Source organism: Castor canadensis, chromosome 11 (genome assembly GCF_047511655.1).
Source record: "Castor canadensis chromosome 11, mCasCan1.hap1v2, whole genome shotgun sequence".
NCBI lineage: Eukaryota > Metazoa > Chordata > Mammalia > Rodentia > Castoridae > Castor > Castor canadensis.
Genome location: NC_133396.1, coordinates 89,215,398 through 89,242,023, shown reverse-complemented (window position 1 = coordinate 89,242,023; position 26,626 = coordinate 89,215,398). Strand labels below are relative to the sequence as shown.

At 38.2% G+C, this 26,626-nt stretch overlaps 1 long non-coding RNA gene across 3 annotated transcripts; it reads right to left on the bottom strand.

Moving 5' to 3' along the window:
- Window positions 1–4,231: 4,231 nt before the first annotated feature.
- LOC141413865 (uncharacterized) lies at window positions 4,232–26,560 on the bottom strand. 3 transcript variants are annotated; one of them, XR_012438826.1, is made up of 5 exons: window positions 18,903–26,560; window positions 12,110–12,282; window positions 10,423–10,549; window positions 10,261–10,318; window positions 4,232–9,943 (listed from the first exon to the last, which is right to left on the bottom strand). It is a non-coding gene; the product is annotated as an uncharacterized lncRNA (long non-coding RNA). The 3 variants fall into 3 exon arrangements; XR_012438827.1 differs by having other exon boundaries at window positions 26,435–26,558; XR_012438828.1 differs by lacking the exon at window positions 12,110–12,282 and having other exon boundaries at window positions 26,435–26,558.
- Window positions 26,561–26,626: the final 66 nt, after the last annotated feature.

The following is a 26,626-nucleotide window of genomic DNA, read 5'->3' as shown; positions in this document are numbered from 1 at the left end:
TAAACAGGACCTATGATAAAAATCTGTATTTAGAGCCAGGCACAACAGCTCACTTCTGTAATCCTACTATTCAGTAAGCGGAAATCAGGAAGGTTCATGGTTGGAAGGCAGCTTAGGCAAAAAGTTCATGAGACACCCCCCCCATCTCAACCAATAAAAAAGCTAGGCATGCAAACTTGGAGAACAGGAGGGTGGAACAGGTTCTGCCTGGGGGTGTGGGAGGGGGTAGGTGGCAGGAGGAAAGGGGTAGGAGGATGAATATGGTGCTAACAATGTATACACAAGTATGTAAATGCAAAAATGATGTTGCAACTGCTCCAGGAATCAGGAGAGAGGGGGTGGGGGAGAGAAGTGGAGGGGGGAATTCAAGTATAATATATTTAATACATTGTAAGAGCCTTTGTAAATGCTACAATGTACCCACACCCAGCACAACAGTTAAATAAATAAATAAAAAGCTGGCATGGAAGAACATGCCTGTCATCCCACTTAAGCAGTAAGCACAAATAGGAGGATCCCAGTCCAAGCTGCCTGAGCATTAACTCGAGACTCTATTTTTAAAAAAAATACCTAAAGCAAAAAGGACTGGGGGCATGGCTCAACTGGTGGAGTACCAGCCTAGCATGTACAAGGCCCTGAATTCAAACTCCAGGACCACAGGAAAAACAAAACAAACACAAAAAGTTCTGTGTTTGGGAAAACAGTCAAGAAACTTGTCTAAAGAAAGTGTGGTTACATGGGCTGGGGCAGGTCCAGGCTTAGGGCCAATCACACTATCTGGGCTCTCTCGCTTCTCAGGAGTGAGAAGTAAAGAACAGGGAAATTCTCACAGTGCAGTGATGGGCAGGTAATGATCTAAAGGTTGTGTGTGTTACAATTCTATAATAGTTACAGCCCACAGGAAAAAAATGACATTTTCCCCTGAATTCTTACACTAACCCAATAAAGCAGGCAGAGCAGAAATCACTGTTCTCTGGGCAGAGATAAGGAAGGTGAAAAGTCAGTGTCTTGTCCAAACTCATGTGGCTAACAAGTATAAAACTGAATTGAAGTTAGGTCAGCTGCCTCCAAGTTCAGAGATCTTTACACCCTGTTTCCAAATAGGATGTGTTTTCAAGCACCTACTATGTGACAAATGAAGATTCAAGGGAGAAATAAAACAGTATCCCTGATCTAATAGAGTTAAACAATTGCACCTATAAAACAATGTGAGACTGACTGCCCCAGCCCATCAGTGCAAGCTGAGCTGAACAGTGGTGGGCAGAGATGGAAAATAGCTGAAAAGGCCAACGGTCAGGAGAAGCTGTGACAGAAGGTGGGTCTGAGCTCTCAGATTCCATCCTGAGATCTTCCTGTGCAGAGGAGCAGATTGAGTTCACTATGTTCCAATTGAGCTTACCTCCTTGACTTTCACTGGTGAAGTCATTTCAGAGCAAAGAGTATCTTTTCTAATCAGTAACATGATATATAAGCAACTGCCTTACATTGTTGCAGCCGGAAGAACTCTCCTTGCTGCAATTATTCCATGAGCAGTTTTGTGTTCTCTTGTTTCTTCTGTTCTCTATTTTCTATCTACAATGTTCAATTCCAGGTAATTCAGCAGCACACAACACTTTCCTTCTCTTAGATGCCCTGTGTAGTGGCCTGTGACCACAATCCTGCCTATCAGTCACAGAAGAAGCAACAAAAGGAAAGCAGAGAGAAGTTGTGTGTGATGAAGGTTAAAGACCACCAAGTATTGCTGGAGGTGCCAGTCAGTTAATGACACCAAGAACACAGGCTTAAGCATCAACCAGAAAAGCTGCTGAGTGATATTTGAGTTTGTTTGTGACCAGAAGAGAGCATGACTCCTTTCCCTGCCACTACCACCAAATGCATGGCCTGTAAAGTATGAATGAAATAGACCTTCCTCCTGGGTGAAGAGCACAGTTCTGTCTACTCCTAAATTCACTTTGCTTGAAGAGGTTGCTGTTCTTCCAGGATAGAAGAGACAGTATTGTCTGAAGGCAGAAGCTTCAGAAGAAAAGAATTTTCATCCTGCTGGACCACTGGGCCTTTTTTATTTAAGTAAGAGCCAAGCATTTTGTTCAAAGCTGTTAAATAAACAGTATACCTGTGATGCCTCCTGTTCAAATGATTTCTCATTTTATTTGTTTGCTTTATTTAGTACTCATACCAAATCCTATATGGACAAAAAATTAATTTATTTTTATTTACTTAGAATGTGATATCTAAATCTCTCTTCAATATAAATATGTCCAAGGCATATACTCAAAGGAATGTAAGTCAGGTTACAATAAAGACACCTGCACATCCATGTTTATTGCAGCATTATTCATTATAGCCAAGCTATAGAAACAGCCAAGATGCCCTACAACTGATGAATGGATTAAGAAAATGTAGTATTTATATACAATGGAATTTTTCTTAGCCATAAAATAAAATGACAATAAATTTACCTGTCATTTGCAGGTAAATGGGTGGAACTGGAGAACATCATCTTACGTGAAGTTAGCCAGGTTCACAAAGCCAAAGACTGCATGTTCTTTGGCTCTCATGTGTAATATAGGCCCAATACAAATACAAACAAAAATATACATACAGAACATGTACCCAAAAGTGGGACTGGTAGAGGAGACTGGGGGGGGGGGGTGGGCAGGAAAAGAAGGAGAGAAAGACAGTGAATAATAATGAAATATGTCACATCTGTGAAGGAATAAGATATGAAACACACTGAAAACTGTTGAACAACATAGGATAGGGGAAAAGGGTGAGGAAGTACAGATTGACACAATATATTCACAGGTAAAATACTAAGGCAAAAATCCCACTGAACAATGAATAAGCACCTAAACAATGAAGGACAAGAATATGAAATAGGTCACACTAAAGGGAGGGCATTAATGGGGGGAAATGAAGAAAGCAAAGAAGGTGAATGTGGTTGATGTACTTTCTATACAAGTATGAATATGGAACATTCAAACCTGTTGAAATCACCATAAGAAGGGCACTAAGGTAGAAAGTAGAATAATAGAGGGGGTAAACCAATTCTGGATATTATATGTGTGTGTGTGTGTGTGTGTGTGTGTGTGTGTGTGTGTGTGTGTGTATGGAAATCTTAAGTAAAAATGTCTTTTTTAAAGAATGAAGGACAAGAAGGTAAAACAGTTCCTATATAGGGGTGAGTTCCAGTGTAAGGGGGGATGACATAAACAATGGGTGAAGGGAAAGAGGGAGAATATGGTGAAAGTATTATGTACTCATGTATGAAAGAGAGTTGAAACTAACAAGGGGGATAAAAGAAAATAATGTTGTGAGTGCATAACCACTATTTTAATAATTCTTTACACAAATGTGTGATGTCATATTTGACTTTGCTTATGTAGGTCATAAGTTCCAAAAAGATAATTTCCCAGCCCAAAAAAACATAAATTTGAAAAACTTGAGATTGAGTCAACATGCTTTAATAGGAAAAGGCCTCTAGCTTTTATATATTATCAATGTGGTGACTCTCTGTTCTAATAAATGAGGATTTTGTTTTCCTTTTCTATGATCTCTACAACCCCATCAGTAATGTGTGTGAATATTTTTCCTTTTGCATCTCCTGATGTTTATTGTCTGAGGCAAATTAAATTCCCACCAAAGTTTGCAGTCAGTATTTTAACACCTATATTGCTGTATAGGTCCAGGGTTATATCCCACTAAAATCAGTCTTATTAAATAAACTGTCTTGGGATTCCAAGTGCTTTGGTTTATTTCCTGATTACACTACACAGAAAAGTGGGACATCTGCCACCTCAATTCTGGGAAAATCAACTAATATACAACCATACAAAGGTCATCTTGACAGTCTTGACACTAATTTTTATGATGCAAATGTATAAACTGATTTTTGCAAAGGATAGATTTTTTAAATGCATTTAACTTATGTTTTCTACCAGCATAAATTAAAATGGCTCACTAATAGTCATTAAAAACAGTTGCCAGAGATAATCCACATGAAGAAAAAAAAACCAACCAGCAACCTGCAAATGTTGGAAGTGTTGTTTTGATAAGGAAGAGATACTCAGAATGCTTACACTGAGAAATACCTCAGCCTTTTAAAGAGTAAGAAACCACCTAGGCTTCTTTTTTTTTTCTTTATTCATTTATTCATATGTGCATGCATTGTTTGGGTCATTTCTCCTCCCTGCCCTCCCCCATCCCCTCCCTCTCCCCTTCACTCCTCTCAATTCCAGGCAAAACCTGTTCTGCCCTTTTCTCCAATTTTGTTGAAGAGAAGACATAAGCAATAATAATAACGACACAGCGTTTTTGCTAGCTGAGATAAGGATAGCTATACAGAGAGATTCCTAGCATTGCTTCCATGCACAGGTGTATTACAACCTGAATTGATTCATCTCTACCTGACCTCTTCACTACTTCCCGCCACCTTCCCATATTGACCTCTGTTGTTTTAAGGTTACTGTATTAGCTCCTCTGCAATGGAGACATCAAACACTTTCAAGTTTTGGGTTTCCTACCTATCCCCATACCTCCTGTATGTGCTCTCCCTTTAGCATGTGACCCAAGTCCAACAACACTACTGCATTTGCCCTAAAGTCCACATATGAGGGAGAACATATGATTTTTGGTCTTCTGAGCCTGACTAATCTTGCTCAGAATGATGTTCTCCAGTTCCATCCACTTACCTGCGAATGATAAGATTCCATTCTTCTTCATGGCTGAGTAAAATTCCATTGTGTATAAGTACCACATTTTCTTAATCCATTCCTCAGTAGTGAGGCATCTTGGCTGTTTCCATAACTTGGCTATTGTGAAAAGTGCTGCAATAAACATGGGTGTGCAGGTGCCTCTGGAGTAACCTGAGTTGCATTCCTTTGGGTGTATCCCTAGGAGTGGGATTGCTGGATCATATGGCAGATCTGTGTTTAGTCTAATGAAGAATGATGATGGAGTTTGGATTAAGTATCTTGGACTGGTTTAAAATAGAGCTTTGTACCGGAATTGCCAAAGCCTCTGTCCAGTTTAGTGTCATGTGAAAATTTGTTATTTTCCAGGTAGATATTCTTATAGAGTATTGTCTTGAAAATCAGGTTGTCTCTTCTACATCGAGAGAATTCTTATGTTTTCTAATTTCAAATTTTTTTCTTAGAGAAATTGTGCAATAAAGCTGAAGTAGAATGTGAGATTTTGCAAATGCTTTAACAACTTATAATACTTTACATTTGTAAAATTAATATATTGTACTGGTACAAAAAAGTTTTAAATTATATTTTGAGAAGCTCCCAAAAAAATAATGGAGGGGGTGGATCTAACTCAGATATATTGCAAGCGCTTTTGTAAATGTCACAATGTACCCCCCGTACATTGTGCTAAAAATGCAATGCTAAAAAAAAAGATTAATGCAATCTGTCAGGTTTAAAATTCCACCAAAGCAAAACACAAGTGATGTTTATATAACCTAATATTAATTACTAAATTACTAATCTAATAAGGTTACTAAATCTTTAAGTCTTAAATAATTTTGTCACAAGGTGAAGATGTTCAAAATCCCATGGGAAAATACCGATTGCCAAAACTAAACAATAAAGATGGGAAGTGAAAAACAAAGTTATTTCTCAGATTACAACTGCTAAAGCCTCTGGAGAAGTCAGATCAAGGGTCATGTCTTCTCCTCCTCTCCCACTCTGTTCCCCAGTGAAAAGAGCTACTGGACTCCAAAAACAACATGCACCCTTAAACCAACAGGCTCCTCACCTTTACACACTCCACCTTTTCCTCCTACCCACTTTCTCCAGATTTTTCCTCTCCATGTGTTTCCTTTACCTCTCACCCTTTTCATCAATTTTCCTCTCTCCTTTTCTTTTCCCTTTGCCTCATTCTCATTTCCTCCTCTCTCTTATGCTACCCCTCCCTTGCAGTAAAAGGCTGTACATTAAACCCAAGGATAAATCATTACTACTTGCTTTAAGAACCTTTAGTTTTCATTTTAAATGTGGGTGCTTTGAACATTTTCTACTTTTCACTGTAAGATAAAATTTACTTTTCACATGTGGGTGTACAAGGATATTTGTTTGTGCTTACATTGTTTATAACATTCCTACTGGAGATTAGTGGTCCTTGAAAGAAAAGAAAGTGACACCACTGTAGGATTATATTACTTTGGACAAGTCCTCTCAAATCTGCTTGAGCTTTGTGTACAAAGAATACACCTCTTCAGCCAGAAAAATATCTTCTCAGTGCCTGTGATGCACTGACCACTGAATCTACCACCAGTTCAGCTAATTGTCACTTCCAGTAACTTCTACTCTGCCCAGACTGACCTAAGCTTTGCTCCCAAGCACAAATCATCTTGGCTTCATTTATTCAGGTTGCTCTGATGCATTTTGCATCCTCTTTCTTTTTCTGCCCACATTTCAGGAACTAGCTTGCATCCTATTTCTTCCTTGAGGTCTCCTCTGACTTCCCATGGCTCAAATTTAAGTCCACGTACTTAATATATGTTCTGTGTGTGCATACCTAATATATACTTTCTTTCCAACCAGATTTTTAGTTCCTGAAGAAAAGGAGTATGCTAGTCAGCTTTTCATCATTAGAATGACATACCTGAGAGAAATTAACTCATAAACAGAAAGGTTTGTTTCGGTTCACAATTTTGGAGGTTACAGCCTATGATCAACTGGCCCCATTGCTTTGGGCCTGTGGTGTGGCAGAGTATCATGGTGTGAGCGCACAACTGAGCAAAACCACTCCTTGGGCCTGTGAGAAGACAGAATATCATAACAGGAGTGACTGGAGGAACAAAAGTACTCACCTCATGGATGGGAAGAAAAAGAGAAAAAAGGAAAGAGCTGGAGTTCCACTATCACCTTAAGGGGATACCCCTAATAACTTATAGACCTCCCACTTAGGCTCAGCCTCTTAAGGTTCAACCACTTCCCAATGATGCCACCTTGGGGACCAAGCCTTTAACACCCAGGGACAATTAAGATCTCAATCATAGCAAGAAGCTACCACTTTTATTCATGTTTATCAGCATTTAGATCCAGCTTCATCCATCATGAAACTGGACACTTACTAAGAGCTTACTAAATATCTTCTGATGGCGATCAATGGGTATAAAATATGTGGTCTCATTTCTAAAAAAGGCAGTGTGATAAGACAAGAGAGTCTCGGCCAGTTGTATTCCTAGCTTTACTCCTAACTACTCCTGAGGCAAAAAGGGCTGGAGACATGACTCAAGGGGTAATGTGCCTGCCCAACAAGCATGAAGCCCTGAGTTCAAATCCCAGGACCATCAAAAAAATTATTGTGTTGTGACAACTTTCAGAGCAAGGCATCGAGAATTCTTATCAAGACCAAGACTAATAGGGTCTGTCTTTCATTCAAGAAAAATAGATCATGTCCTAATGGAATTCAATTCAAGGGTTTCTAAGTGTACCTATTCCCTACCTCCTTCCCATACATCCTCAAAATGAAACAAAACATTTCTCCCACATACCTAAGAATTTCAGTCATTTGCTTATAAAACTTCTGTGTTGCCTTTAAAATGAAAATGTCCCCAAGAAGTCTAATCCATTGTTTCAAAGCTTATACTTTAGAATACATAATTCCAGACCATGGCCTATGAAATGGTAGAAAGAAAGTGAGTGATACATGGGCACTATAAGGGTCCACTTGCCTTTTCCCTTTGGGGCAGTACCAGGGGTTACTGAAATCAAATTGAGAATAAATTTAATGTGATACGCAAAAAAGATGAGCAGAAACAGGTCAAAACATTTTAAGAGCACCAAACAGGACTTTAAGATAATAAGTATGAGGAGCTGGAACAGTATGATTTTTTAGGAGAAAAGTGCACTATTATTTTAATAACAAAATGAACTGATAATAAATTAGTTATAAATTGAAAACAACCTAAAATAGATTATGGTTAAATAAATTATGATACTTGCATATGAGTGCAATGAATGGGATACACATGCATGCAATGGAATATAATGCAGCCATTAAAATGATAGACTATTTCTATACTTGATAAGATTTTCAATATATTACTGAGAAAAAAGATTTACCACATGAAATCCTCTCATATTACTAATGTATGCTAATTCAAAAATAAAATTAAACTTAAAAAGATTATAAAATAGCACATATAGAAGAGTCCCTTTTTGAAGACAAATCATATAGATATGCATGGATAGATACACACACACACTCATTCACACACACACACACAGGCTTTTGGCCCCAGCACCTCTCCCCTCAGCAAAATCATTCCACCCAGTTCTTTTCTGTAGTTCCCATGGGTTGCCTGTGCTAACTTGTTCATTATCTATGCTCTTATGTCTGTCCACTTGACCCTCTGCTCATTCTTGCCCCACCCCATTGCAGAATATGGTTCCCAATGCATGTGAGTTCCCTAAACCCACAAAATTGGTGCAATACAAAATACAGCTCACTTCAGTGCTTTCTGCACTGGAGACCTGCCACATTCTGACTGAAATGCGAAGAAAGCCCCCTTCCCAAAGACTGCTTCCTTTTACATCTAAGTCTTTTGCCTGTAGTGTCTGTCTCCACAGGCCTCAGATTTAGTCTACAGAACAGGGCGAGATTTTTAAGAAAGCAGAAGAAAAAGGGACAAGAAGGCACAAAACACACAGCCCAGGTTTTGTTCACCAAGAGATCCCATCTCAAGTCTTCTCCAAATGCTAAAATCAAAATCTTTTATGTAAACCACCTTTGAATATCAACACCTGCTCCACTCAACTGCTTTCTCCAACCCAGCAAGTCTGTGGCCCCAGTTCAGGCTCCCTACCCTATCGAGTCACACACACACACACAGTATTATACACACGTGTATAATACAACCACACGTAATATGATGATGACTACGACAATGATGATGATGGCTAGATTCTGAATATGAGCAAAAACCTTGCTTTCTGAGCTTGGTTTATGTCATTTGACACAATGCAATAACAACTTCATATAATGGCTGTAATCCATGTTTTAAAACATATGTCTTAATTTTTATAAGAAACATGGATCTTTTGGGGGAAAGAAAATTAAAAAGAGGCTAAAGATGAGGACCAAAGATGGGCTTATTCCCAGAAGTAGTAGTTGAACTTCTGGTGAAGGACAAGATCCTTTCAAAGAGATGAGTATGGGTAGGTTGGTTGGAAAGAGCATGGGGTGGAGAGAGAGGAAAAGCAGCACGATTAGAGGATACAAAAGGACTGAGAAGGAAGAGAAAGATTACCAATGAAGAGATACAGAAGACAGCTGATATTTAATAACAATCCCACGTGTCAATTTTTGCTCTTAATTTCCTAAGCAATTGAGTCCTTGCCTATATCTTAAAAGAGTATATATTTTCCTCTAGTATTTTCAAAGTTTCAGGTCTCACATTAAGGTCCTTAAGTGATTTTGAGTTGATTTTTGTGCAGGGTGAGAAATAGGGTTCTCATTTCAGTCTTCTACCTGTGGATATACAATTTTCCTAGCACCATTGTTAAAGAGGCTGCTTTTTTTACAATGTGTGTTTTGGTGCCTTTGTCAAGAGTCACATGGCTGTGGCCGTATGAGTTTACTTCTGGATTTCCTATTCTATTTCACTGGTCTATGTGTCTGTTTTATGCCAGTACCGTGCTATTTTTGTTACTATGATGTCAGGTATTGTGATACTTCCATCTTTGCTCTTTTTGCTCAGTATTGGTTTGGTTATTTGGGGATTTCGTGCTTCCATATGAATTTTAGGATTGTTTTCCCTATTTCTGTGAAGAGTTATTGGAATTTTGATGAGGAGTGCATTGAATTTGTATATTGCTCTTGAAAGGATGGCCATTTTAACAATATTAATTCTGCCAATGCAAGAACATGGCAGATCTTTCCACTTCCTAGTGTCTTCTACAGTTTTTTCTTCCATGCTGTATAGTTTTCCCTGTAAAGAGAGAGCATAAAAGACTGGGAAAAATCCTTGCCAGATATTAATATCCAGTACATAAACAACTCTAAAAATTAAGCACTAAAATAACAAGTAATCTGATATATAAATGACATATGAAACGAACAGTCATTTTTCAAATGAAAATAGACAAATGGCTAATAAATACATGAAAAAAATACTCAACATCCTTAGCCATTAGGGATTTGCAAACTAAAACTGCATTGAGATTCCACCTCACCCCAATCAAAATAGCAAGCGTCAAGAAAATGAGTAACAAATGCTGGAAAGCGTGGGGTGGGGGAGGAACTTACACACTGCTGGTGGGAGTGTGAAGCAGTCCAGCCACTATGGAAATCAGCATGAAGAGTCCTCAAAAAAATTAAAAACAGAATTCCTATAAGATCCAGCCATACCACTTCTGGATATATGCCCAAAGTAATCAAAGCCAGCTTAGTGTAGAGATATCTACATACCCATGTTTATTTTGACTCTGTTCACAGTATCCTAGTTATGGAAATTTCTTCAACCAAGGGCAGGCAAACCATGGAACTACAACAGTGCTGCTGCAGACCATTCACATTCCAAGCAAATCTCTTCTTTCTAGACAAAAGACAAGATACGGGGCCTTTTAAGCTGGAGATCATGGGAAGGAATCCCCATGTTCTCATTCTTTTCCCCCTTTTCCTCCTTCGCCATTTTCTCTCTTTCACAGCTTGCTAATGATGGGAACTTATCAGGGCCAGGATGGCAAGTAGCATAGCAGAGTAGAAACTCTGCCTTGCTGGTCAAACAGAGACCCAAAGAGCTCTAGAGTAATGCCTTATGTAAATTGTCTCTTTTTCTTTCCCCACATAGCACCCAAACTGGTCTTGGTTGCAAAATCTGGTATCAGCAGAGGCAGCCAAAGTTCCAAAACTGGTCAGAGGACAAGGAATAGGGAGGACCACACAGATGGGTGACTGGGGAAATCTTGGAGAAATGAGAGTTAGAGAAAGGGATATTCCTACTTCTTTGTGTGAAATGGCTCACAGCTTATCTTTAACCCTATGGGACACATGCATGGAACATACTCAAGCAGCCTAACAAAAGTTCCAAAAACTGAGATAATATTAGAACTGTCACCCAGAGAATACAATGTGAGAAAAATCAAACAATTTGACATTCTCAGGGGGATTTTTCTTTTTTTCCTTTTTTTTTTTTTTTTTTGGTGATACTGGGTGTTGAACTCAGAGCCTACTTGCTAGGCAGGCACTGTAACACTTGAGCCACTCTGTAAGACCTTTTGGTATTGGCCAGCCTGGATTGGAATCTTATTTTTTGCTTCCTCACATAGCTGAGATAACAGACATGCATCACCATGCCCAGCCGTTGGTTAAGATGAAGTCTCATGAACTTTTTGGCTATAGTGGCCTTAAACTGAGATCCTCCCACTCTCAGCCTCCCAAGTAATTAGGATTACAGAAATGAGCTATTGAACCAAGATTAGGAGGATTTTAATTGGAACCATTCAAATTCAATACTCAAAATACCCAGAATAAAATGCAAAGTTACTCAACAAAGAACCAAGAAAGGGTGACTAATTTTGAAGGGAAAGGCTATCAGAAAACTCCATCCCTAAGATGACAAGATGTTAAGATAACCAGACCCAGATTTTTATAATTTTTAAAATTTTTTTTTATTGTTGTGCTGGGTGGGAGTACATTGTGGCATTTACAAAAGTTCTTATAATATATCATACTTGAATTCACCCCCTCCATCATTCTCTTTTATCCTCACTCCCCCCTATTCTTGGAATAGTTTCAACAGTTCTCATTTTTCCATTTACATACATGTGTACACAGTATTTGCACCATATTCACCCTCCCACACCCTTTCCCCACCACCTCCCCAATCCCATTGGTACCAACCCCTCAGACAGGACTTGTTCTGCCCTCCTGTTCTCCAATTTCATAGAAGAAACAAAATGACATTTTTATTTGTTTAAGATAGCTACAGAGGAAGTTTCACTGTGACATTTCCAAGTGTATATGTATTATAACCCAAATTTGGTTCATCTCTATTTTTCTTCTTTCTACCTTAGTCGCCATTCTTATGCTGATTTCAACAAGTTTGAAAATTCTATATTCATTCTTGTATAGAAAGTACCTCAACCATATTCACCTTTTTAACTTCCTTCTTTTACCCTCACTCTCTTTAACATGACCTATTTTTCATAATATTGCTGTATTTGTATTAGGTCTATATTCCACATATGAGAGAAAACATGCAGCTTTTGGCCTTCTGAACCTGGTTAACTTCACTTAAGATGATGTTCTCCAGTTCCATCCATTTACCTGCAAATGACAAACAACAAAATTTCATTCTGTTTTCAGACCAAGATTTTAAAGCAGCTAGTATTTCTATACTTCATAAAGTAAAGATGAGTACTCTTGAACAAAGGGGGAAAAAAACAGAAATTATGGGTAGAGAAATGGAAACTATTTTTTGAAAAAAGAACTATCTTACAAGACTGAGCACACTTTTAACATACAATCCAGCAATCACCCTTGTCATTTGTTCAAATGATTTAAAAACTTATATCCAAACAAAAACTTGCACATGGATATTTGTAGCAGCTTTATTCCTAATCTTCAAAACTTGGAAGCAACCAAGATAACCATAAGGAGATGAAGGGATAAATAAACCGTGGCAAATCCACACAATAAAATGTTCTTCAGTATCAGAAGGAAATGAGCAAAGTCTTTCCTGGAACAGATAGACTGTATTTTTAATTCCTCTGGATGCATAGACTTCCAAATCTGCCACCTTCACACCTGATCCTGGACCTGAATTAATATTATTACTTCTATGCAAACAATGGTGAGAATATAGACACTTTCCTTAGAAAAACAGAATTAGACAGCCTTCCAGAAAGAACTCACCTGCTTCATCTGCATGAACTACTTTGCAGACTCAGTCACCATCTGCTGTGGGCACACCTTCTGTCCATCCTATCTCTGACTTTTCTAGCAAGAAGCCCAAACTCCTGGCTGTTACCCAGTATGCAGGGAACCATTCCAGCAGAGAGACCTTAAAACCAATTTTCTTCTGAAGAATCTGGTCTCCATTGCCAGTCTCAGGTAAATCCTGAGCTTTAAGGAATATGTGTATGTAACAGACAGGGGACAAAGAAGATCTTCTGAGAAGAGAACAAGAGCCTGCTCTGTCTGCTCTGCTCCAACTGTCAGGAGCAGACACTCCTGACACTGTTCCATTAAAAGGGCTGCCAAGGAACACCAGGAGAAGCTACAAGAAAGATACACAAAAATCAGAGAAACATCAATGAAGAGAACAAAATAACCGGCCCTTGGATCTGCTGTGGGTATCTACAAAAAGAGATGGGCAAGGCTAAGAAACTGCATCCATTTCTCCATGAGGAAGAAACACAACATTTAAAGAGTCTTAAAAAGGAAGGCAAAATGATTTTACAGCAACTCAAGCCAAAATAGTCCAAAAGAGAGAATGCCTACAAGAAATGTGTCAGGTGCTAGTGAAAATGTGCTGTAAAACATATATGGAGCTGCTTCAGGATTTGGGAGCCACCTTGGCAAGGAGTGGGTCAGTGTAGCTGTACAAGTCCCAACCTGTGAGCCCAGGGCCTGTTGCCCAGCCCATCACCACACTGACAGACAGACCCAATTGCTTCTGAGATTTCCTTTGAAAATGTAATAATTAATCACAATGCTAGGCTTTTTAATGATTTGAGAAGTTTGAGGTTTAGACATGAACATCAAGATGCATCTGTGAATTCTTACAGGTCTAACTATTTTGCTTTCTGGAGAGCCCAGAGTTTTACCTTTTCACCTCTGGGAACCATTACTGGAAGCTGGATGTGAAAGACTCTGGATTGGGCTCTAGAAGTCTGTAAGGATACCTAGATAAGGAAGAATAGCACACTAATTAAATTTGAGGACATATTCCTCTTTTTATGTGTAAAGGAGGATAATCATTACTGTCTCTTGACCAACTCTCCAATGCTTCCTCACTATATAGAGAAGCCAAGGGTCAGGTTGGTGAGTTTTGATTTTGAGAATGGAAGTGTGAAGTTTTTTATTTTATTTTTTGTGGTACTAGGGATCGAACCCAGGGTCTCATGCATGCTAGGCAAAAACTCTAATCCACTGAGATATGTTCCCAGTGGGAAGTGTAAGAGTTTCCTTATATGGAGATAGATACTCTGCTGACTCATTGGGTTTCCTTATCAGGCCTTTCTTTTACCCTAGTTACAAATGATCAGTGCTAAGTCAGGGAACTTCATAACTCAGGGAGCTCTTCTCAATCATACTGCACTTCAGAGTCTTATAAGAATTTTCTACTTCAATGTAGCCTTATTGCACTGTTATCAGCTGTGAAGACACTGAAGTGAAAAAGGAAAAAAAGGAAATGAGACATCAAGTGAAAACATATGGAGAAAACTTAAATGCATATTAGTAACTAAAAAAAGCCAATCTGAAAAAGACTGACTCTACATGATTCCAAATATATAATATTATGGGAAATGTAAAATTATAGAAAGAGCAGAAAAGCCAGTAGTTGGAAGGGTTTAGCAGGGAGGGGGAGATGAGATGAATAGACGGAACTCAGAAGATTTTTAAAGCAGTAAAACTATTCTGTACGATACTATAACAGTGGACACGTGACTACACATTTGTTCAAACCCACAGAATGTGAACATCAAGCGCGAACCCTAATGTAAACTATGGGCTTTGGGTGATAATGTGTCAATACAGGTTCTCTGATTGTAATAAAAGTACCGCTCTGATGCCAGAAGTTGATAGTGGGAGAAGTCATGAAGGTGTAGGAGCAGGGGATGTGGGAGAACTCTCTGTACTTTCTGTTCAACTTTGCTATGAACCTAAAACTACTCTAAAAATAGCCTATTTTAAAGGTCTTTAAAGAACCAACTGGAAATTTTAGAAGTGAAAAAGAAATACTCTCTAAAATTTAAAATTAAATTGATGAGTTCAGTTTCAAAATGAAGAAGAGTCAGTGAACATAATAAAAATATTAAGGGAGAACACAGGAATGAAAAACAGAGGAGAAAACTGGAAAATAAGAAATAAAATGGATCCAGTAATAGCAATTATTATATTAAAAGTAAATAGTTGAACACACCAATTAAAACAGTTTAATTTGTCAGCTTGAACTAAAAATAAACAATACCCAATTATCTACAAGAAATCTACTTTACAAATAAAGACATAGATATGTTATAAGTAATTGGATGGAAAAAGAGCTAGTTTACAAACATTAATTGAAGAAAAACTAAGTGGCTATATTACTAGAGAAAGTGAACTTAAAATTAGGAATATTACTAGGGATAAGAAAAGATACTACATAGTCAGAAAAGAGTCAATTAATAAGGAAAACATAACAATCAAATATTTGCACCTAATAAGAGAAGCTCCAAAAGCTTAAAACAGAAATAGAACTGAAATCTACAGAGAACTATTAACTCCATACTTACAGTTGGAGACTTCAACATCAATTGATAGGAACAGACATAAAGCTGATATTATTATATAAAGACCTGAACGTTACACTCACTTGATATAATTTACATTTGTAGCACACTCTACTTAAGAAAAGCAGAAAACCATTTTTTTATCAAGGATCATTGGAATAATCACCAGAATAGACCACATACCTTAACAAATTTGGAAAAATTGAAATCACACAAAGTATCTTCGTGGACTTAAATAGTTAAATGAGAAATTAATAAAAAGAAAGATATCTAGTAAATCTTCAAATATTTGGAAGTCAATGCACTTCTAAATTATTCATGAATCAAAGAGAAAGCCACAAAGGTCACTAGAAAAAAGAATGAAAATGAAAATATCAAAATTTATAAGAAATTGTTGACTTCATGCTGTGGAGAGATTACCCCAAGACACTGAAACAAAATTTCATAAAAATACTCTTTTTCTCTTAACTCTTCCTTTATATTTTTCACTTGGCATGATAATGATATAATTAGAACTTCATACAGTACCTTTAGTAAGTAACTTTCAAGTTGTCACTCTTTGCTCTAATTTAACCAAGTCCTGGATGCTAAATGATATAATTGCTACCTACTGACTGGACAGGGGGAAATTTGTTCTGATACTTCTTGTGGTACACAGATGAATACATCAGGTATTATAGGAACGTAGTTGTAAGGAATTTGGCTAAAATAGGTAGACTCTTTATCTGGCTCATTCTTTGATCTGTTCAATTTTAGTTGGTTTGGTTCATAGAGACCTTGACTAAGAAGCATATTCCACACTCTTTGCATTATCCTTCTGATAGTCATAGTAGAAGTCTCCGAGATGCACAGTATTATCTCCAAAGTTTTAATTATTTGAACACAGCCATCTGTAGAACATCAAACAACCTCTGTTTTACTAGAATGACAAAAAAAAAAAAACTCAAAGAAATGCATGATCATGATGGCACAAAAACTTGTAATGATATGTTGAGGCTAGAAACCCAAAATGACAGTAAGTGAGAAGAGACTAATGTCCTAAGTTTTGCTCACATTCTCACCTAAATAAGAACCTGACCACAAGGAAGGAAATTGTCAAATGAAGTTATAGGAGATCATTGTTTTGGACTGAGTACCTTCATTAGGCCCCAACCGATCAAAACAAAATAGAGTCTCTCATACTAAATGCAACATAATGAAACTGAAATTTAAGGAAGTAGGTAAAACCCCAAACAGAATAGTTATTTTCCTGAAAATAGGAGATTCCAGTCTACCTGAATCAGCATAATAAGGAAGTCCCTTCTTCTTTAACCCATACAAAAAGTAACCTAGAGTAACGTAGTATTGACCAGGGCTTTTTTCTATTATTCTATTCCCTCATTACCATCCTACAAGATCCACTGTTCTGTTATCACTCAGAAGGAACTGAGACCAAAGGAATCCATATATGATGGTTATAGAGAGTGATATTAATGGCCAAAGTTTTGGTTCACCTCTCAATTTTTAAAATTTGAAAACAGAGGTTGATCAAAAGGAGAGAAGTAATAAATTTGCTCTAAAAATTCCTCTATACGTATTTTATGTTTGGCCTAAATGTTTCTCTGAATGGAGGGAATTTTAATCTAACTTGATTTGTAAATAGACTGAAATCTACTCTTGTAACAAGTAACTGAGTTTCAGCCAATCACAGTGACTAACTGCTCAAACCTTTTTCAAATAAGATAGACATAAGTTCTAACCAATCAGACTGTTTCTACCTCACCTCTGTTTTCTGTATGAATCATAAAGAGAAAAGAAACAAAAATGCCATTATTCATAGATAACATTATTGTCGCTGTAGAATTTTTTTAAATCTACAAAAATCCCTAAAATAATAAATGAGTTGGCACGATGGCAAAATACATGTAAGTCAATATACAAAAGTCAATTATATTCCTATATGCCAACAATGAGCAGTTGAAATTTTAATGTTAAAAAATGTCATTTATAATAGCATTAAAAATAAGGGAATATTTAGGTATAAATCTAATAAAATATATAAAGAATCTATCTGCTGAATACAAAAGATTGAAGAAATAAATCAAAGAAGACCTAAATAAGTATTCACAGATTAGAAGGTTCCTTATGGTTAAGTATCAATTCTCACAAAACCTATCTAAAGCATAAGTGCAATCTCAATCAAAATTCCAGCATTAATTTTTTTGTAGATTCAGATAAGTAGATTCAAAATTTTGTATGGAAAACCAAAGAACCACATTAGAAAGAAACAAAAACTGGAGATCTGATTTTACATTACCTAATGTTAAAGACTTACAGTAGTCAAGATAGTGTGACATTGGCAAACAGAAGTATAAATAAATGAAATAGAAATGAAAGTCCAATCCAGTGAGACAAAACACAGATCCCTCAAGCATATTCGTGGTGGGTGCTACATTTGGTCAACAAGGTCACTCCTTTTTAACTTTTGCACTTGACAGTCACTAACTTTTCTGACCCTTTGCTTTCACCAATGGCCTATTTCAATAACTCTCCAGGTAGCCTGAGCCTGCTCATGACTCCACAAAAATAAATAAATACTATCTGTGTACTTGCCCATTAAAATGAAATGATAAAGAAATGAGAGTCTAAAAATAAACCCTCTTATTTATGATCAATTGATTTTTGACAAATGTACAAAAGGAATTCATTGGAGAAAATGTGGTATTTTTAACAAACTTATGGGTGCAAGGATTGAAAATATAACTATTGAAAAATAGTTATATTTTCTTATATAAAAGATAAGCCTAACCTATATATTATACAAAACTCAAAATGGACTGTCAACCTAATTCTAAAGCTAAAAAACTTTTAGGAAAAAAAAAAAGCTGTTTTGCCCTTCTGTGTCTAAGAGGTCTTTTTTTCTTACCTCAAAAACTGTAAATACCTTAGTTGAAGCAGGTACTTCACAAAAGAGTGGATGCCCACTCTCCTGAAACCTGCCACAAACGCTGCTTATCAAATTTCAGTATGTTCCAGGGCCTAGAAGTGGCAGCAGTTTCCTTGAGTATAACTCAGGCACTGAGCTCAGGTTCCCACATTTGCCTCTTCTTCCAGCCAGGTACTACTTGCTCTATACAGAGTGTTGGCCAATATAACCTAAAAATTACGTCCTCACTAAATACCTAATATGAAACAGCCTGCGATACCTAATACCTCTCATCTGCCAGGATCGCAGAGATCTTTAACCCGAAAGGGCTCAGGGCAGGAATGAACAAGACAAGACAAGACACATATCGAGAGGGCCAGCAGTCTGATGACCAACTGGCAAAATTTTTTTTCTCAGCCAGCTTTATACAAAAGAAGAAGAGACTTAAACATCAAAAACACTCTGACCTAGTACAACCTTTTTGTTTTTGCCACCCTGCATTCTTATTGCCATGACAGAGACATGGTACACCTACAGATTCTGACCTTGTCGGAATGCTGCTAAGCCACAGCGACCTTGTCAGACTGTGGCTTTTGGTTCCCAACACTCATCTCTGTCCTTGTTTTCACTGATTGTTTCCTCCTTCCATCCACAGTTTCTGGCTCCAATTTAGAATCCCAGGCTGAAATACAAAAGCCCCAGCTTGGAAAGGAAGGTAGAAAAGTCAGTATTATTTATTTGTTCTTGGAGAATAAATCCCCCTAAAATACCCAGCCTAGCTTCCTAGTTTTTAATCATTGCTACAGGTAAATATTTATTAAGTAAGCCCCAAGATCATGTTGAGCAAGTAAAACAAATCATGTGCTAGGCAGCTACACAAAAACACAAAGCCAAACATTCCAGTACTCAAGAGTCCACTCCAGACGAACAGTAAACACTTGCCCTTGTGTTTTCACAGGTTATCCTAACTGGAGCAGCTCCAAACTATTTTTGGGTGACACGCCTCCAGGTAACTAACTTTTTCAGACTGTCTATGGGCACGGTATCTGGGTAGAGACAATCGAAAATGGTCTCAGAGGGAAGTAAGGTTGTACTTATACTGCAAGAGGATGAAGACAGATTTTAAAAAGCAGTGGTAAGAGTTTTGAGTCTGACATTATAGAATTCATCTCAGTAGAAAGCCTAGAATTGCTTGTGCTCCCCCCATACCTCCAACTGTTCCATAAGCAGGGACTGTTAGCAGTAAAGCTAACGTGCAGGGGTGTAGCCCATCCTTGCGATTATAACTATTCAAAATTGTCTGGGGACTGGCACCAGTGGGAGGGGAGAGGATATAAGGCAAGGGTGTAGGAGGGTGACTGTAGTGGAAATATTAGGTACTCATGTATGAAAATGGAAAAAAGAGACATGTTGAAACTATTCTAAGAATAAGGGAGGGAGAGATAAAGAAAAATGTTAGAGGGGGTGAATTCAACTACGATATATTGCAAAAACTTTTGTAAATGTCACAATGTACCCCCAGTAAAACATTAATATGATAATGAAAAATAAATGAAAACCCTGTATCTTCCTGATTTGAGTGTGCTGGATATTAATAGAGAAAATTATTTTTAATATAAACTTGAATATTGACAGAAAAAGAGATGGGAAAGAAGAAATGTTTGAGAGAAAGGGAATGACAAAGGAAAAGAAAATAGAGGAGAAGTAAGGGAAAAGAGCATAAGCTCATGCAGGTCTTATATCGGTGCCTCTCACACAGAGGCAAAATGTTGAATGAGTAAATGAGTGAGTTAGTAGAGGAAAAGAAGATACATGAATAACTCAATTTGTAAACAGTTTTAGATATCAACATAAATCAGTCTGTATAAATATAATCAAATCTACCTGTATATAAAAAGGCAGTACTGTTGACATTTCTTTTCAGCAGCCCAGAAACAGAAATATGTACAATTAGTTTATCCTTTGTTACAGATGCTTCCCTTTGAACCAGCCACCTATCCTACCCACCTCTCTTTCTCACCATGGTGGTGGTACCAAAACAGAACCGTGCAACATTATAAGAGTAACAAGTGTCCAGTAGGCCTGCACTCTCTTCTTTTTGGCAATACTAGGTTTTGAACTCAAGGCCTCTTGCTTGCTAGGCAGGCACTTTACCACTTGAGCCATTCCACCAGCCTGTCTTGCATTGGGTATTTTCAAGACAGGGGCTCTTAAACTATTCCCAGGCTGGCTTCGAACTGTGATCCTCCTGATCTCCACCTTCTAAGTAGCTAGGATTACTGGTGTAAGCCACCAATGCCCAGCAGACATGCACTTTTGATTTGTTTTTCAGACTAAACTTGGTTAGTCTCTCAACCATCGTGAGATGGAAATGAAGACTGAGTGCTTATTAAAAAGAACATACTTAAGGTCAACAGAGGGATAAATTTCTTTGAAATCACATAGACTTGAACTTTGGGATGACTGGGGAGCATCTAGGCGAGAGCATTCCTTGACAGAGCCCAGGGTCAGAAGTAAATTGCACTGTGTACTTGTTTGGCCTTGCTGAGTCCTCCATGTCCATGTTTATGCAAGTTTTGGGAGGTGGAACAGATATTTAGTATCAAGTGGGGAAAAAAAAGTCAAAGGTGTGTTTAGACCTGAGCAGCTTTGCCTGGATGATGGTGTAAGCTGTTTTGGAACAAACACATGCCTTTTTTCACCTTAATTATTAAAAGCATATTTTTGTTTATTCCTGATTTTATAAGTAAGCCATTCATTTGTTTAAAATATGAAAATGAGGGCTCACAGAAGGAAATAAAACTTTCTGTATGTAAAAAAAAAAAAAGAAAGAAAGAAAAGAACATACTGCACACCTAAGTAAATTATTAACTTCTGAGTTTCTACTCTACCACTCAAAATTTCACAAAGGGTTAGATAATTGTGAAATACACCTATCTGCCCAGTGGACTCATTGGAAGGAGTGTGACTGATTGGATGACATGTGTAAATACTGTTTACATATCCTTAATTGTTCAGCCCTCTGTAAAATGAAAGAATTTAATTTAAAGACACTCCAGCTCAGTAGCTTGACTAGGACAAATCCACACTCCTCAGAATATAAAGGTCCTCTCTTTATTCCCACCATTTGCTAGAGATAACTCATCACTCAGAAAGTGGAGAACAAATCTTAGAGATAAAGAGATTGTATCTTCCAGATGCCCCTGTCCTCCACTCAAGATTTTCATGCCACCTAAATATCAGCCATACATTCAGAACACCAGAAGTATTTATTTTACTGACAAAGCCATGATACAATGTTGACAAGTCTTGAATTGAATAATAATCACCATAGATGGGTTTCTTTCGAGAGAGTGTTCTTCTATTTAAGAGCCTTAACATTAACCTGTCAAATTTAGTGTTTGAAACCATGGTGTTAAAGAGATTGTCTGAGGATCTGGAGCTGTGTTTAATGAGGTTATCTTGGCCCACATTCCCTCCAGAGAGCAAATAGAGACTCACTGGAAGAAGAGGCAAAGCTGGGACTGAGCTCAGCTCCAGAGTCAGGCTCAGAAACCTACTGCTGTTGTAGGCTCATGTAGTCTCTCATCAGAAGATTCCCAAATTCTTTGTGTCCCACATAGAAGCATTCAGGCAGGACACGTGGGTGTAGTAAGAGAGGTAATGGGGTTTATTAAAGATTATGGAAACAGTTACTAATAGACATACCTTCTGTCAGATATGAGGCAGAAACAGAGAGAGAGAGAGAAAAGGGGCCCTCTTCCTGTTTCCAGGTGCCTTCAAAACCTATGCTAACCTACAGGAGGGAAAAACCTAGTGATTCCCAACCACCAATAATCGATGAGTGGGGATAGGTCTGGGTAGCACTTGGGGCCAGTGTGTGATGGATTGAGTTGCTCCCACCCCCACCCTAGGATGTGAATAATGTGCACATACTTGCAATTGCAAAGAAGGCTCAGAGAAAAAGAAGAATATTCAATCTGAAATACAAAATTAAATCAAATATGTTTTAAGAGTCCTGAACTTTTCCTATCTTGGCTTGCCTCACTGTCACTGGAACTCACAGAAATTTGACCCTCATTGTGAATCTAATGAAAAGCTTCCTTTGGACTTAACAAGATGAATTTCAAAATATGGAAGAAGAAAAAGAGAAAGATGAATAGAGAAGTGAGTGATAGCAGGAAGAAATGTTGGGTCCACGTAGAACTTTTAAAGGTGAAAAAATATTAAAACCAAGCTGTCTAATAACACAGCCACTAGCCACAGGTGCATGTTGAGCACTTGAAATGCAGAATACTCCCTTCACAGGTCCCCTTCCACCCTTTCCTCTCTACCCTGTGCCACCTTACATACTCCCACACTGACATCTAACAGCACTGTTAATTTTGCCTCCTTTTGCACTTTATGTGAAATAGATCGAACAGTATGTGCTCTTGTCTTATTTTTTAAATTCAACATTGTGCTTGCAAGATTTGTCCACATTGCTGTATGAAGTTGTAGATACTTCATTCTACTTGCTGTTTAATGGTTCAACATGTGACTATACCACAGCTTATTTCCTTTTTAATATGAATGGGTGATATTAGCAGTTTTGAGTTATTATTATATCATTCCTGTGAATATCCTATACAATTTTTGCAAACATAATACACACACACACACAAACACACACACACACACACACACATATATATATATATTATACTATTTCTGTGTAGCTGTGACCAAAATGCCATACACAACTGAAGGGAGATTTATTTTGGCTCATGGTTTCACAGGGTTTAGTCCATGGATGCTTGGCTCCACATACTTGGGCAGAATATCATGGCTGTGGGTATATGTGGTAAAGGAACTTCTCACCTCATGGCAGAGAGGAAGCAGAAAGCAAAGGAGGGGCCTTCAAAGACATGTCCCAAGAGACATACTTTGTCCAGCTAGGTCCTACCTCCTAGTTTTCAGAATCTCCCAAAACAGCACCACCAGGGGACCTCAATACATGAGCCTGTGGGGGTTATCTTAATTCAAACCATAACTGTGCATGTGCACAGAGAGAGAGACAGAGAGATCACACTTCACTGCTGTTTTCCCAAATGGCCCTTATCAATCCCTTCACTTGTTCTTCAATTCATCCAAAGCAGTAAGGACAGAAGAGACTGGATGAGCCAAAAGTCTTAGCTCTCTGAAAATCTCCACAATCCCTTCCTTCTTGACCCTTTAGAGATAATTCTAAGGATTTCAGTGTTCTTTCCAACCCCTTAAGCTGCTTTAAAACATTTTTTTTCTGATATCAGAGATTTTCCCCCCTCTTCAAAGTCTCTCCTTTCCACATTCTAGTCATTCTGGTCTCTTCCTGGAATGTCTCCCTCTTCCCTCCTTCTCTCTCCTTTCCCACTGAACTTCTCACTAGCACTTGGGAGCATGGCCTTAAACTTTCCTGGAATTGGGCTTATTTCACAAAGTATCCAGGGTGTAAGTCAGAAGTCAAACTCAATTCTTGCAAGGGCCAGGCTAGGCAGATTTTTTTATTCCCAACTTTGTTTACATATTAAATACATGGGAGCATTCTTTACTTTTACAAAAAAAGATGTCAGGTCAGGTTTCTGCCTGAAACACATGGCCCTTTGCCTTTCATTTTCCTAGATAGGAATGTAAGAACTATTTTGTTTCCACCCCATTCTACTCTAATATCAGTAGGTGGTAGGGACCTTCATGATAACAGAGAACACACAAACTCTAAGCAGGCTGCTCTCCAGACATGGGATGGTGTTGCTAGATTTTTCTGACTTTTCAGGATACAGAAATCCAGGTATGTTGTGAAAAATCATGTTGTTAAAGTGTTAACTGTTACTTTAAGAGAATTTAAAGTGCCACAAAGACTAAAGTGAGAAAGCTTGCAAAGTGCAGGAGCACTGCCAGTGTACAGGTTCTGGCCCTGTAAATTCCAATAGGCATTTATCTTACAATGTTTGCTTCATTTACCACAGTTGTCTAATTATGTTTTTGATCGAGATCTGAATTCATTCTCCATATTTTTGATTTATGCTGTTTCTAGCCCATCTCTACAACACTTCATTAATAGTGCTTTAAGGTTAAATTGCTCTTGTTTCTCAGCTCTTCTTTCTTCTGTACAGAGTTAAAATATAGTGCTTTTAAAATCAAAGCTGGAAGTAAAATATTATGCTAGATTTAAAAAGTTTTCTATAGTAGCAGTATTCATAGCAGCCTAACTATGGAATCAGCCTAGTTGCCCACCAACCAAAGAATGGTTAAAGAAAATGTGGTACAGATACACAATGGAGTATTCTTTAGTCAAGAAGAATGAAATTATGTCATTTGCAGGAAAATCATCATGTTAAGCAAAATAAGACAAACTCTGGAAATCATCATGTTAAGCAAAATAAGCCAAACTCAGGAAGGCAAATATCAAGTGTTCTCTCTCATACATGGAATCTAGACCTTTAAAGAATTAATGCCAAGGACTGGCAGAGTGGCTCAAGTGGTAGAGCACCTGCCTAGTAAGTGTGAGGCCCTGAGTTCAAATTCCAGTACTGCCAAAAAATATTAATGACATGAGTGTAAAAGGGGACTATTTCAGGGAAGACCAGTGAGAGAGAAGAGAGTGAAAGGAGAGCATGATGGGGGAGTGAATATGATCAAAGTACTTTATATTCATGTATGAAAATAGAATAATAAACCCCATTAAAATTGTTTAAATAACAGGGAATTGGAATAATAAATTCCATTAAAATTGTTTAAATAACAGGAGGGGATGAATTTGATCAAAGTACATTATATGAATGTATGAAAATATCACAGAGCAATCCATTTGTATAATTCTTATACACTAATAAAAACAAATAAATAAAAACCTTTCTAGAGTGTCGAGAAATATTGCCAATATTCTCACTCTCTTTGCTCAGTGGAGATCTGGGTAAATATGATTAGCATACACATACACATCACTATGATGAAAACTTACCATGTGACTCACCACTCACAACCCTGTCATCCCTCTTCCTTAATCTACCAGTCTCCTCCAGGGAATTTTCCCTTCTCTCAGCTACATTTGCACCTTTCACCCTTCAGCATAAAAAACATATTCAGTCCATGTAATGCATCATAATTGTACATTGTATCATAATTGCACATAGTTGCCTTCTCTGTAAGAGCAGAACTCTATCTCTCCATTGTATCACCAGGCCTGGCAGAGGGCACATAGTAGGGATAATACAAGTTATTGCAGGAACCATTATCATCATCCAAATAATAGCTACCATTTCCAGACCACTTACCACATGCTGAGTAGCTTACTTATAATATCCGGTCTTTCCCAGACCAGTCCACACAATCCAAGGCAGACTTCCAAGTACTCTCTAGCATAGCACATAACCTTATTTTATGAATAGGACTTGTCCCTTCCTATTATATTCTTGTTTAATTGTATGTGTTTTGTCTGTCATCTGTCTCCCCACAGTAGAATGAAAGCTCTAAGAGAACAGGGATCCTTTCTACCGTGAGTTTGACACATAGAAAATAAATAGATTCAAACTTCCCACCTCCCAAGGTGAAAGTTGTCGTGCATACAGTTGGTCTCCAGAAGTATGTGTTGATTTGATTTACTAAACAAATATTTAGATTTCAGGATAATTGTGAGGAATATATTGTAGTTCATAACAGGCTCCGGGGAGGGAGGCACAATAATAGTTTGGTTACATTACCCTGGTACTGAAATTGGTACGGGAATTTTTGCTGCAATAAGAAAGCCACTTCCTATGACATATAGTTCCCACAATTCTGGGTCTTGCCACATCCGATAGAGAGATGGCTCATCAAGGCTAGGCAGGCTGGGGCAGTCAGCAATCCAGACGCTCACTCTAAAAGAGGAGTGCAAGTGGAGGTGGGCCCCCCCCGACAGGAGTGGGCCGCGAGCGGGAGTACAGAAGGGTCTGCGCGGTCCATGCGGTGCAAAGCCCATGCCTGCAGGAGCCTCCACGACTCTGTGCCTTGGGGCTCTCCTCCCTCTGCGTTCCTCTTTCTTTCACCCCTAAATCGCCTTGCACGGTCAACCCTGGCGCACCTCCAAGCCTTCAGGGGGCGACGTCACCGAGCCCGCGTCACGCGTGGGAAGACAGAGGACCTTACTGCCGGAATGTTTCCAATTAATGAGGCCCGGTACTCCCGACTCCAGACCGCGTCCCGCCCTTGCTCCGCCCCTCGCTCCGGCCCTCGCCCCGCCCCTCGCTCCCGCCCCGCCCCTTTAAAGACTCCG